General features: G+C 37.0%; 1 pseudogene; it reads right to left on the bottom strand.

The window, feature by feature from the left end:
• Positions 1-12,868: 12,868 nt before the first annotated feature.
• LOC106822803 (olfactory receptor 6C2-like) lies at positions 12,869-13,997 on the bottom strand (annotated as a pseudogene).
• Between the last annotated feature and the right edge of the window lie 344 nt (positions 13,998-14,341).

Below are 14,341 nucleotides of genomic sequence, written 5' to 3'. Positions count from 1 at the left end.
TTGTAAGGATCTTATAATATAGCTTCCAAGCATACAAAACCAAAATTCACCAAAGTGTAAGAAGAAATAAACATTCTTGGAGGTTTGAACACAATGTTTTCAGTAATGACAAGAGAAGAAAATAAAAAATGAGTCAGGATTGAGATGATGAGAATAATTTGACACTACAGATGTGCTAGAACACTAATCCCAGTGATTGCTGAATATACATTCTTTTCAAGGACACGTGACATTTGCTAAAAGAGTCCTTATGCAAGGCAATAACAAAAGTCTCAACAATTTCAAAGAATTGAAATATTACAGAATATAGTTTCTGATTCCAGTGGAATCAAAGGAATCAAACTGCAAATCAGTAGCAGAAGGACAAACAAAAATGAAGTAGCATGCTTCTAAATCATGAGAGTCAAAAATAATCACAATGTAAATTAGAATATATTTTGAACTTAATTATGATAAAATACGATGTATGGAAACTTGTCAATATTGGGGTCTGCCCAGTGGTGTAAATGGTTAAGTTCATGCGCCCCTTGTTGGCAGCCCAGGGTTCAGAGGTTCGGATGCCAGGCTTGGGCCTATACACTGCTCATCAAGCCATGCTGTGGCCACGCCCCACATATAAAATAGAGAAAGATTGGCATGGTTGTTAGCTCACACACACACCCAAAGTCAGTATAGCTAAAGTATTATTTAGAGGGCAATATTTTAAACACATAGTTTAGGGAATCCGATGTGTTGAAAAATCAGTGATCTAAGTGTTCATTTTAAGACACTACAAGAAGAACAAAATAAATAGAAGCAAAAAAATAAAAATAAAAGCAGAAATTAGAGAATAAGTATAAAATATAATAAGCACAACCACAAAATAATTTTTATAAAAGGTTAAATTGACAAACCTCTTGCAAGTATGTTCAAGAAGAAAGGAAAGAGAAAAAAGAAAGTTATCCAAAGTGACGATGAAAAACAAGAACATCACTCTAGACTCAACAAATACTAAAAGAATAGTAAGAGTACATCCTAAAGAGTTTTAGGCCAGTAAAATAAAGTTTCCATAAAATAAAGATATCAATTTATGTTTAAAACACAAGTAAAAAACTGAGACAAAAAGAAAATATGAATATTTCAGTGTAAGTCTAAATCATTGAATACATAACTAATAACATTTTCACACAAAAATTCAGTGTTGAATGCCTTCAGTAGCAAACTTTTTCAAGCATTTAAAGAAAAAATAACATAAATTTTACATAAAGTAATCCAAAGAGGAGTAAAAGGAATAATTCTCAACTTGTTTATGAGGGCCGTATAACTTTCATGCCAAAATTGAAAAGAATTTTTCAAGAAGTTAAATTACAGGCTGATTTATGCCATAATAAACATAAAAATCCTTAAATATGAATTATCAAGTTCAATGGAGTGATACACGTAAAAGGATACGTATAATCATAAAGTGAGGTTTGTTACAGAAATTCCAGGTTGATACAACCATTGAAAATCAACCCATGTAATCCACCACATTAGCAGAATAAAGGGAAGAAAATACAATCATCTCAATAAGGCAGAAAGATAGCATTTGATAAAATATAATTCCTACTCATTAAAACTTCTCAGTAAACTTGGAACAGAAACAAAGTTTGCTGTCTGATGAACGGAATGTTGAAAACATCATATATTATTTTAAATATTGAAAATTTTTCTGTTGAATTTAGGTAAGTAACAGGATGTCCACTCCCATCATTTCCACTTACCATTGTATTGAAGGGGCCAAAACAGAGCAATAAAGAAAAGATAAATAAATATAATAATCTGCCATTATTTACATATTATTTGATTGCGTCTTGACATTTTTAGAAGACATCATGAGTAAATCATTAGAATTAATTACTAAATTTAATAATTAGTAATTACTAAATTTGGAAAGTTTCCTAAACAAAGTCACTACACAAAAACAATTGTACCTGTACATACTAGCAGCACTTTTAAAAAAAGAAAATGTAAGAAATCCATATAAAATAGCAATATATTATCAAACACTTAGGAATGAATCACCAAAATACTAAGTAATGTCTGTCAATAGTGCAAGGCCTCTACACACTTAAAACTCTGAAATATTTTTTAAAGTAACTAAGGAAGACACAAATGGGAGTGGGCTATACCATCTTTTAATGGATTAGAATTCTCAACATCATAAAGACATTAATTTTCCCCAAAGAGGCCTCTAAGTTCAATGCAATCTTAAAATAGCTGGAGAATGCTTTACTTGTTTGCAGAAGTGGCCAAGGTTTATAGAGTTTTATGAAAAAACAAAGCACTGAGAAGAGCAAAGCAAACTTGAGGAAGTAGAACAAAGTTTTTGAATTACACTGCTCAACATGAAAACATTATAAAGCTGCTATAAACAAAACAGCATAGTATTGATTCAAAGATAAACATATCAACGGAATTCAGTGATGAAACCTGAAAAACATTCACTTGTGTAGCAACAGTTGATTGTGACAAGGTTGCCACTGAAAGCAAGGAGCAAAGGGCAATCTTTTCAATAAATATGCTGGGTTATTTGAATATTCACATGGAAAACATGAACATTGTTCCCTGTCTCAAACCATAGGAAAAGTCAAGTTCAAGGCCATTAACCTTAATTTGTGAGATCTGTGAGTGAAACTTATAGAACATAATTGCCTACTTTCTTGGCAGTGAGTGAGGCAAAGATTTCTGAAACACGAAACAAAGAGCCCCTATCAGCACCGGAAGGTAAATGATGAACTGGACTTCATGAGGATTAGGAACTTTTGATTTTCAAAGTCATCATGACAGTATGAAAAGGTAAGACACAGGTAGAGGATAAATAACTTCAATACATACCCAAGATAAACGACTGATATATAGAAAATTCAGAAAACTCCTAAAATTAAATTTTAAAAAGAAAGCAATCTCATAAAAAAGGACAAATTATTTGAATGAGCACTTCACAAAATAGGATGTTTGATATCTAAAAAGCACATAAAAAGATTTCAGCATTAGTCATAATATGGCTGAAATTAATAGGTTTGGCAAAGTTACTTGTTGGCAAGAACATGGAGCGATTACAACCTTTATACATTGCTCATAGAAGAATAAATTGACCCACCGTTTTCAAAAATTATTTGACATTGTGAGCTAAGCAATCATGGCCACCATATAGCCTACTGATTCCACTTCTAATTGGATATTCTAAAAATATGAATACCTATGTCTGCTCAAAACATCTACAAGAATATTCTTAGCAATTTTATTTATAATAGTCATATATGGGAAACAACCCAAATATTCATTAATAGGAAATGATTAAAATTAACTGTGCTGTATTTATAGAACTGACTACAACTTACAAATTAAAAGAATAAACTATGGCTAACATAATAATGCCGGCAACTATTACAGACATATTGTTTAACAAATGAAACCAGACCCAAAATAGTACCTTCTGTGTATTTCTATTCATATGATGGTCATGAATATACAAAACTAATCTTTGGCATTATAAATCCACAAGGCATGTCAAAGTCTGAGAACGACTCAACTATGTTAAGCTACACATATCGGAATAATATAACTACTATTGCTTATTATTACATTATGATTTGGTAAAGTTGAAATTCTGCCAATTACCTTACTATCTAGGTGGTGGCTCTTAGTGCCTTTGAGAGGATTTTGACTCCTCGTGACCCTGTGGACAGCAGAGTGGAACCCTGTAAAGATTTTTGCACCATCCTCTCATCTTCTGGCACTGTATCAGACAATGCTCTGTCTGCTAGTCACAGCACTTTCATGGCCAATTTTTTCAGCCATGAGTGACCAGGTCCTTCTTCCTAGTCTGTCTTAGTTTAGAAGGTCTGCTGAAACTTGTCCCTGATGGGTGACCCTGCTGGCATTTGAAATATGGGTGGCATAGCTTTCAGCATCACAGCAACTGGCAGTCACCACAGTCTGACAACCCACAGATAGGGGGTGTCGTTCCCTGACCAGGAAGTGAAACTGGGCCTTGGTGGTGAGAATGCTGAATCTTAACCACTAGCCCACCAAGGCTGGTTTAAGAAGCATGGCTCTTCCACAATTACTGAATGAACACAAGCAAAATGTTTCAGCCAACTTAACCTCGGAACTTGTAGGATGGTAAAGCTGCTTCAAAGAAGTATTCATGGGATAGAGATTTTATACTCCAAAGACTGCTGAAATAGCTTTTCTAAAAGATACTGAACTGGTTAATGTCCAACAGAGCTTTAACATTGTAATCTTTGTATGATCTTTTCTATGGAACAAAAATCTACACGTTAATGTATAACCTCGCAGTGTTTGAACACTAAGCAAACAGTGAAAAGAAAAGTCAAAGGCAAGTGCATTTTCCTGTGTAATCGAATACTTCTTGGGCAAACTCGTTAAGCAATGACATTGCAAGAACAGGTAGTCATTCTGCTTTATTCCAAGATTTGAACATTGTTTTCTCAATATTTCGTTTGTGCAGTTTTTCTAGCCTCTATGCTCCCTATATTTTCCCTATCGTATAGACTATACTGTGGAGAAAAATTATGATGCAAATGTATAGTTATTAACATAAAAATTATTGACACTTTATTGACTGGTAACTGACTACATATATTACTTTCATATATATTTATATGCAGATATAAAACAATTTTTTGTCTTTTGGTCACACTTTGTTATTTAAGAGTTGCTGGAATTTTGTCTTTTCATCTGGCAATTATAATGCACTTGGAACGTGTCTCATAAAATTGTTGCATCTTATTGTCTCCGAGGAAACAGTTCCCACTGACCCCTCTGTTAGGTTTTGCCAAAATTCAGTTCACCTTAGATTCTTTAGTCATGACTGAACTTTGATCAAGAAGATCCTGTATTTATTCACACAGATGGCCCCTGCGCCTCCATAAGAGACCAAGATAATAAAACATCCATTTTACTCCATTGTGCCAAAACCTATCTTTGCCCAGAGATATCAGAAATCATCTCTACCTGAATCTTCTAGAAATCACCTTACATTTAACATACACTTAAATAGATGTGTTTTTATTTCAGTATAGAGATTCAAGAAATTATTTCATGGATTTAAAGTGGAATAGGGTCTCCAAAGGGTGTGAGCTGTGGTAAGAGCTGGTGAAAGTTCTGACAGCACTGTCTATTCCCAACAGTGCTGTGGGAACATGTAATGCTCCACGAGAGGAGCATTTATGAATGTACGGACTCCACTCATATTTTCAGTTTCATCTGGGACTATCAGGATTGCATATTGAACTAAAGCCATTGCATTTTCCTTAAGAGTAAGTAAGTTTTTGTTTGGTAATTACAGTTTCTTTCTTCATTCAACATTCTATTTCCTTAGCCTGAGTAAAATATCAGAGTTACGTGTTTAAAAATAAGATGGCAATAATCAATTTGGATATTTCAGGAAGAGAAAATAGGTATTTCTGATGTTATTTTGTTCTAGAAAAGTGAAAAGTAAAGGGATTAGAGTCATTAGGAATATTTATTACATGTATCAGTAAAGACACGTGTCAGTCCCTGTTCACTCTTTTTATCTTCTGTGGCTAGATTAGGACCAATCATATAATAAGTTCTCAAAAAGTATGTCTTCAATGAATTCATGGACACTCATTGGAAGAGAATAATTTGAGGGACAATCAGAAGTGATCTGCTCCACAAGGTAACTTTCCCAAATCAATATTTATTTATACCAAGATATAACTGTATCATCCTTCATTAGAGTGACAAGTTGACTGTAATGTTGTCATTAGGGAACAGGGAGTTAATTAAATGTAAATATTCCTGGAAATACACTAAATGGAAAGTACACCTGAATTCAATTACTTTATTAGAACATTCGTTAGAACATATCACAGAAGATAAGTCCCAGTGACTAGGAAGGGGGAGTGTTTTAGAACCTGGGGCACTGCTTTGAGTTAAGATGCCCAGTGAAGTCCTGAGGGCTTAAGAATTTTCTCAGTTTGTTTCAGAGGGTCATTTCTATTAGATTCTATCTAAAATGGTGCCTGATAACCAGATAATTATTGTTCCTCCTGAGCTTGGATTATGCTTCTTTCTTGTAATGGTACCTATAAACCACAGATATTTTTCCCACATAAAGACAGGTGGTGTCAGTTGTTATTGGCTGGATGGAAAAAAATGTACCTAAATCAACTAGACACTAGGAAAACACACATTTAAGGTTTTTTTGTTGGTATAATTTACAGCAAATAGGTAAAAACCATTGATATACCAAACTAATGATATTTTCAGTGGGAGATCTTTTTTGCCTTAGCATGGAGGAAAATCAGAGGACTTAGCTTCTTTGTTTATAAACAGAAATATCTTCCCATGTCATCCATTCATAATTATTGTCGAGAAAGAACTGTGGAAAACATATTGCCTCATATCCAAAATTGTAGAGTCTCTGAACTCCAGCCTTAATACTCACTAACAGACATTGAACATTCATGGTCATCAAAATTCACCTGCTTCATAGAGAATGCAAGAAAGAAAAGTCACTCAGCACAGTGGCTATTGCTCATAGCACAAATGCATTAGCATAAGTTTTAGAGTAACTTGTGGGACAAATAGAAGAAGATGAGGTGGACGAGGAAAATAAAGGAGAGAAAGAATTAGGGAGAGAGGTTTTAGCTTACTATCTGCCAAGGACTCTGTGTGAGTTATCTCAATTAATCCTCAAAATAATTCCATGAACCAGATGTTGTTGAGCGAACTGACTAAAATGAACCCGGTCAGTCTGATTCCAGAAACTGTAGAAAGCACAAGAAGTATGCGTCTTAGTAGACATCCACCTACAGGAAGGCAATACATTTGGGGTCATATCATTTCATATATGTCAGTTCATATATGTCAGTTCATACATGAAACCCACTCTTTCATTGTTTCCACAAACTTCTAAGCAGAGTTGTCATTGTCTTTCTGCTCTGAAGTGTCACTGTAGTTTCTCATGGTGTTTGATGAATTGGTCCTCTTCTGGTGCGTTTGTGGTAGTTACCATCTTTCTTATTTGAGTACAGCTTTGCCTCTGAGCCGCTTCTGGTTGTATCTGAAAGCCTGCTCTTTCCACCCTCCACTGCCTCTGCTAGAGGCATCGTCAGTGCCCCCCTTGTGCAGCTTATGCCTCTGAGGTTGCTGGTGTCTTGCTGCTTAGGATGTCCCTCTAGTCTCAGGTGTCACCACCATGGTCACCAGGCTGTGAGCGTTTCTGCTGCTTCTGGGGTCCCCTGGGTCTCATGGCTGGCTCTCCGTGGGCTTTCATGGGCTTGGATGCTGCTGCCCTGTGCACCACCTGTGCTGCTGCTCCCATGTTGTCTGGGGATGCTGGCTGCACCACTGCCGGGCTGCTGGGTTCATGGATGTTGCTGTCACTGCCAGGGGCTCAAGGTCCTGGGGATGTGTGTGCAGCCCCCATTGCCAGTGGATCTGGTGTCAGGGATGCTGCCACTAGGGGCTGGGTCACTCACTAGTTCTGTGGTTCCTGAAGCCCCTAGCTACAGGTTCCACCTGCCACCCCTGGGAGGAAGCAAAGGCAAAGCTGGGAGAGGTTGCTGCTGTTGTTCCCTCCTGCATCCTCTGGTGTCTGGAATTAGCAGATTGTTTTGAAACGTAGGTTAGGGTGAAATGCAGGAACTGAGCTGGGAAAACCCAAGTTATATTCACTATCCCCACAGTTGGAAAGACTTGGCCACTTCCAGTGGAGGGGAGTTGCATGTGCTGGATCTGCCGGGTGACCAAAAGGGAGCAAGTCGCACCTAGAATTCCTAAGGAATTACCAGGGAAGAACATAACCTTGGAATGAATGCCCATACTTCTTTAAATCATTTTTTAGTTAATTTCAATTTGGCATCGATTTTAAGAGAGATTGGTGATGTACTTTTGAATTCACTCCTTTCCCTCACAATTTGTACTACTAAATTTCTATTATGAATTATTCTTTTCTGTTTTAAAACTTCACGGTTATTTCTATATATTCATAGTGCAATTATTTATTGCTGGCTAATGCATTGTATATTTCCCATTAAATATATTTCCCATTGTATATTTCCCTACCATTTTCATAGTTAAGGTGTCTTTGTCAATACAATTATTTATTACTACTGCTGAAGACTACTTTATGTGTTAGTGTTTCAAATGATGCTTTAAAAAATATATGTATACTTTTTTAAGGTTTTCCCTGAAGTCACATTGCTGTTACACTGGAGAGACTGTGTCGTATACTGGCATAGACATACACGTTGGAGGAAATGCTACTGGGTGCAAATAATATTTTTTAGCAATTACCAGTAAGACATAGCCTTGCTAGACGTATTCAAACACATTTTGTAAGAAAACACATGCAAATAAAAAAAAAACTTCTGAAAATACTAAAGAAGATGCCTGGGAAGACTGAGGAATGGCAATGGAAAATGGAAATAAAAGAAAAAAAATTAAAAAGCAAAATAAGTGAGTGGGAACACCTAATGACAATTAAAACACAGCAAAGGCTGAGAGAAATGCCTATCGACCCTCTACACATGAGAAGGAAATAGGAGTCATAAAACTCCAATTTTGCCACTCAAAACATTTACCTGGGAAGGTTGTTTTGAGAATTAGGAGATTTATTTCACGTGGGATAATTTTTTACTTTTTTTTTTTCAATTTTTTTAATTGAGTTCATAATAGTTTACATCAATGTGAGATTTCAGTTGTACACTATTTCTTGACTGTCACCACGTAAGTGCTCCCCTTCACCCCATGCCCACCCCTCACCCCCTTCCCCTGGTCACCAGTGAACTGTTTTCTTTGTCCATATGTTTGTTTATATTTCACATATGAGTGAAATCATCTGGTGTTCGTCTTTCTCAGACTAGCTTATTTCGCTTAGCATAATTCCCTCTAGGTCTTTCCATGTCATTGCAAATGGGATGAATTTGTCTTTTTTTCTGGCTGAGTAGTATTCCATTGTAAATATATACCACATCTTCTTTATCCAATCATTGGTAGATGGGCACATGGGTTGCTTCCATGTCTTGGCTATTGTGAATAGTGCTGCAATGAACACAGGGGTGCATACGTTACTTTGGACTGTTGATTTTAAATTGTTTGGGTAGATACACAGTAGTGGGATAGCTGGGTCATATTGTAGTTCTATTTTTAGTTTTTTGAGGAATCTCCATACTGTTTTCCATAGTGGCTGTACCAGTTTGCATTCCCACCAGCAGTGTATGAGGATTCCCTTTGCTCCACATCTTCTCCAGCATTTGTTATTTTTAGTCTTAGTGATTATAGCCATTTTAACAGGCGTAAGGTGGTCTCTTAGTGTAGTTTTGATTTGCATTTCCCTGATGATTAGTGATGTTGAACATCTTTTCATGTGTTTATTGGCCATCTGTATATCTTCTTTGGGAAAATGTCTGTTCATCTCCTCTGCCCATTATTTGATTGTGCTGTTTGTTTTTTTATTATTCAGTTGTGTGAATTCCTTACATATTATGAAGATGACTGCTTGTCAGATATATGATTTGCAAATATTTCCTCCCAATTGGTGGGTTGTCTCTTTGTTTTGATTCTAGTTTCTTTTGCCTGGCAGCAGCTCTTTAGTCTGATGAATTCCCACTTGTTTATTTTTTCTTTCGTTTTCCTTGTCTGAGAGGACATGGTATTTGAAAAGATCCTTTCTAGTTCCTTCCAGGAGTTTTATAGTTTCAGGACATATCTTCAAGTCTTCCATCCATTTTGAGTTTATTTTTGTGGATGGCGTGAGATAGTGGTCTGCCTTCCTTCTTTTGCATGTGGCTGTCCATTTTTCCCAACACCGTTTATTGAGGAGACTATCTTTCCTCCACTGTATGTTCTTGGCACCTTTGTCGAAGGTTAGCTGTCCATAGATGTGCGGTTTTATTTCTGGGCTTTCAGTTCTGTTCCATTGATCTGTGTGCCTGTTTTGGGACCAGTACCATGCCGTTTTGATCACTATGGCTTTGTAGTACATTTTGAAGTCAGGGAGTGTGATATCTCCAGCTTTGTTCTTTTTTCTCAGGAATCTTTTGGCTATTTGGGGTCTTTTCTTGCTCCATAAAAATTTACCTGAGAGGGTTGTTTTGAGAATTAGGAGATTTATTTCACATGGAATAATTTTTTTACTTTTAGTATAAGGTTGTCATTGTTATAATGAATGAAAAATTTCAAAAAGCATTTTAAAATTAAAACAAAAGTTTGCAGAGCACTTCAGTTATGAGTCAAATTCCTTTTAAATTTCACATAAATTACACCTACCTTATTTGTCTCTATGGTTCTGATTCAAAGTTAGAGTCATTATAGACATTTCCTCTATAAAAGGTTATTCTTTGCTGTTTTCTATGGGATTTATTCAACTAATATTCATTAAAAATTAACCTGCAAAGCAACACTAGTCACCATTGACTTTCCTGGGATCCATATGCATACTAAAGAAATAATATATTAAAGACAAAGTAGGGAATTATAAACTATAGGGGAATCATAGTGTCTGATGAAGCTAGATAGCAAAAATGGCTGTCTCTCTCTCTCTATCCCCACCCTTTGCAATGTGTTTCTCCAGCTCTTTCCATGAATAGGTGATTCTATTTATCTCCCTTGAATTTTGGCTGGTCTTATGCCTTGCATGGCTAATAGAATGTGTAGAAGGGATATTGTGCCTAGGACTCTAGAGATCTTACTTGCTTCCACTCTCTCCCCTGGAGACCTATGATCTTACCATGTGAACAAGTGTTGGAAAGAGTGTAAAATGCTGTCTGGAAGAGAACTCTGTTATCTTATTAAAGAGTCATTCAACTTCTAAATTTGTGAATGAGGGCCTACTAGTCAGCAAGACCGAGACATCTATAATGACAATCCTATGAACAAGCTCAGCCAAGATCAGTTGATGTCTGCTTAAATTAGCAGAAACACCCATTTGACCCATAAGACAGAATAACAGAAGAAAAAACAATTAATTTTGTATGTATGAGAACCCCAAAGATATGAGGCTCCCCAACAGTCAGGCAATTGAGGCTTATATGCCATCCTGAGCTAAGGAGAAGGGGGTAGGGTTTTGGTATTTCAAAGGGCAGGGAAATAATTCACAGGAAAATGGGAAGAGAAAATGTTTGGTAAACAAATGTTTGCCATGCCCTGCACATAAGTCTTTCTGATGTAAGCAGTTGTATCTGGTAATGGCTCTCTTCCTGGTTCAGGCCCCCTATCTAAATTCTTTAGGCAGTTAAGGGGGAGGTAAAAAGCTGTTCTTGGGCTGTTGGGCCTTAATTGTCTACAACTCGAAATAATCCACATGCCCAAATGACACATTCTGGAGCGGCCTGCCCCAAACCCCATCAAGGTCTATGGTAAGAAATATGAAAGATGGTAAAGAAGAAAGTAATCAAATGCAGAAAATCTTTCTTAAGAAATATTAATGAACGTTATACCTTATGTTCTTTCAATATTGATGATAACCTTTTAGGAAACAATTATGATTTCATATTGGATTTTTTTTCTCTAATCCATGGTTTCCACGTACTTTGCTGGTTTCATTTGCTTGATGACTAGAACTTTAATTTGCTGAGAATTGTCGGCTCCTGTTGGCTTAATTTAGCATTAATTAGGACTTGCATTGCATTATGCATTTCAGCACTAGTCTTGCTTTGCCACTGTGAAGATGCTTTTATTGTCTCAGTAGACTATCAGATCACTGCCATCCAGGTGATGAATTCATGTGGAGGCTGGGCTCTTTTTGGAGAGAACCCAGCGAATCTGAACTCTAAATCTTTGGGCTTTAAATTTTCTTTTCCAAACTAGATGTGGATCTCTACATGTCTAAACTTACATATTTTCCTCTTCAGTGTTAAAATCCATTCCTTTTTACTCAAACTAACTCATTATTATTTAAAAAAATTATCTTATCCTTGCTCGAGAAGAGTAATAATATATATGCTTTTTTTTTCTGATGCAATTTTGATGTTTACACTGAGAAAAAGCAATAAACACTCCGTTATTTTCCTGTTAATTCAATAATTCAATTTTTTTTGATATAAGCTTTAATAGTGTTTTCATTTCTCAGTACCAGGTTTTGATACCAACCCTGATATCAGTTTCCCTACATTAAACCCAGCGTATGTGGGGTTAAAACCAAAACACTCATTCCCTGTTTACTCCCTGGCTTCCTGGCTCCAGACTCCACTATTCTCCATGGAGACAGACACTGCCAAGGACAAGCACCTGGATTATCTCCTCCCTGCAAAGAGATACAGGCTTGTGGGGAAGCTGCTGACCAGCAAGGTCATGGGTTCCCTCCTCTCTGGAAGTGTCTCAAGGCCAAAGACAGACTGGTGGGAAAGCTCCGACTATCAAGGCCATACGCTCCCTCTTCCCTACCTAAAATCCCAAATAAAAATCCTTCCTTTTAGCTTTTCAGGGAGTTTGGGATTTCAGCGTTAGCTGCCCTCTCTCCTTGCTCAGTGCTGTGCAAAAATAAAATTCCTACTTCCTTCCACCACACCCAGTGTCAGAGATTGGCTTGCTGTGCAACAGGTGAGTGAATTCATTTCAGGTTCGGTATCAGTTTGAGTTTAGGTAAGGCCCTTTTCATGGAAATCTGATTTCATGTTTTCTTGATATGAGATGTTACCTTGGAGAAAGTTTATTTTGAATGTGTCGAAGTGACTCAACTTGTCTATTTCAACAAACATTGAAATGATGAGTCTGTGTTTTAGACTCAATAAGAACAGCATGTTAATATGAACAGACTGTGGACAAGGTACAATAACTAAGAATTTAAAACTATGAGCTTAAAGCCCACTGCTCTTGTCTGATATATTTAATGCTCAGTTTCAACACCCCTTTACTTCAATGATGTTCTCTTGATTGAGTCTGTGAAAACTTGTTCCACTTGTTTGTTCCTCAGGGTATAAATAAATGGGTTTAACATGGGGTCAACAGAAGTAGTAAGCACTGACACACACTTATTGATTGCCACTTCATCCTTTGCTGGAGGTTTGATATAGATGAAAATACAACCACTGTAGGTGACAAAAAACACAATCATGTGAGAAGAGTAGGTAGAAAAGGACTTCCTCCTTTGCTGGGCTGAAGGGAACTGTATGATGGTCTTGATGATATGCATATATGACATAACTACACACAGAAGTGTCATGATGGTCAACACAGCAAGGACAACAGCCATCTGTTCTATGAACCATGTGTCTGAACAAGAGATCTTCAGCAGGGGAGAAGTATCACAGAGAAAATGATCAATGATATTATAGTCACAGAATTCCAGGTTTAAGCCCCGGCAAAGTGGTGGGAACATGACCCAAAACCCCACTATCCAAAAGCAAACAAGCCGTCCACAAACTTTGCTGCTCACGATAGTTGCATAATGCAAGGGTTTCCAGATGGCCACATAGTGACCACAGGACATGATGCCCAGGAGAAAAAATTCTGTGGCTCCAAGGAAGATGACAAAAAGTAGTGAAGCAAAACAAGCATAATAGGAAATGGTCTTGTCCCCAGTTGATAAGCTGCATAAGACTCTGGGAATGCAGACCATGGTGAATACGTTTTCTAAAAAGGAGAAGTTTTTGAGGAAAGTACATGGAAGTTTTAAGGTGAGAATCTACCAAAGAGAATGTAATGATGGTCAGATTACTCAATGTGTAAGCATCAAACAGAAATGTAAAAATCAGGGGCTGGCCTGTGATTAAGTTCACACGGTTCACTTTGGTGGCCCAGGGTTTCGCCAGTTCAGATGCTGGGTGTGGATCTAGCACTGCTCATCAAGTCATGGGGTGGTGGTGTCCCATAGAGCAGAACCAGAAAGACCTACAACTAGAATATACAACTACGTACTGAGGGGCTTTGGGAAGAAGAAGAAGAAGAAAAAAAAGAAATATAAAAATCAGAACTTGCATTTGAGGATCATCTGTCAGTCCCAGAAGTATGAACGTGGATAACGATGTACGGTTTCTCATGATTCACCTGTCCCTCTTCTCTAACTCCTGACAAACTCTAGTGACATTAAACTGAGGAAACTTGTGTGAAATCACATGGCCATGGCCATTGGGTAAAAAAATCCAATCGTTTTTGGTTGTCAGCTCTTTTGATGTGCATTATGGGTCTCCTCAAGATAATGTTTTTCTTAAATATTAGTTAACGGTACTACAGTCCATATTTTTATACCCTCCTGCATGTTCTCACAACTGTATTTTTCAATTAATTTAAAATCTGTCATTCTCTGAGACGGATTTAACTATAGAATTAGAAAGGATCATCTGTGTGAGACAGATCCGCCCGCCGGGCGCCTGCTCCCTTGCAT

The sequence above is a fragment of the Equus asinus genome, chromosome 22 (genome assembly GCF_041296235.1).
Source record: "Equus asinus isolate D_3611 breed Donkey chromosome 22, EquAss-T2T_v2, whole genome shotgun sequence".
NCBI classification, from domain to species: Eukaryota; Metazoa; Chordata; class Mammalia; order Perissodactyla; family Equidae; genus Equus; species Equus asinus.
The sequence above is the reverse complement of the archived record's forward strand: the minus strand, read 5'-3'. Positions and strand labels throughout refer to the sequence as shown.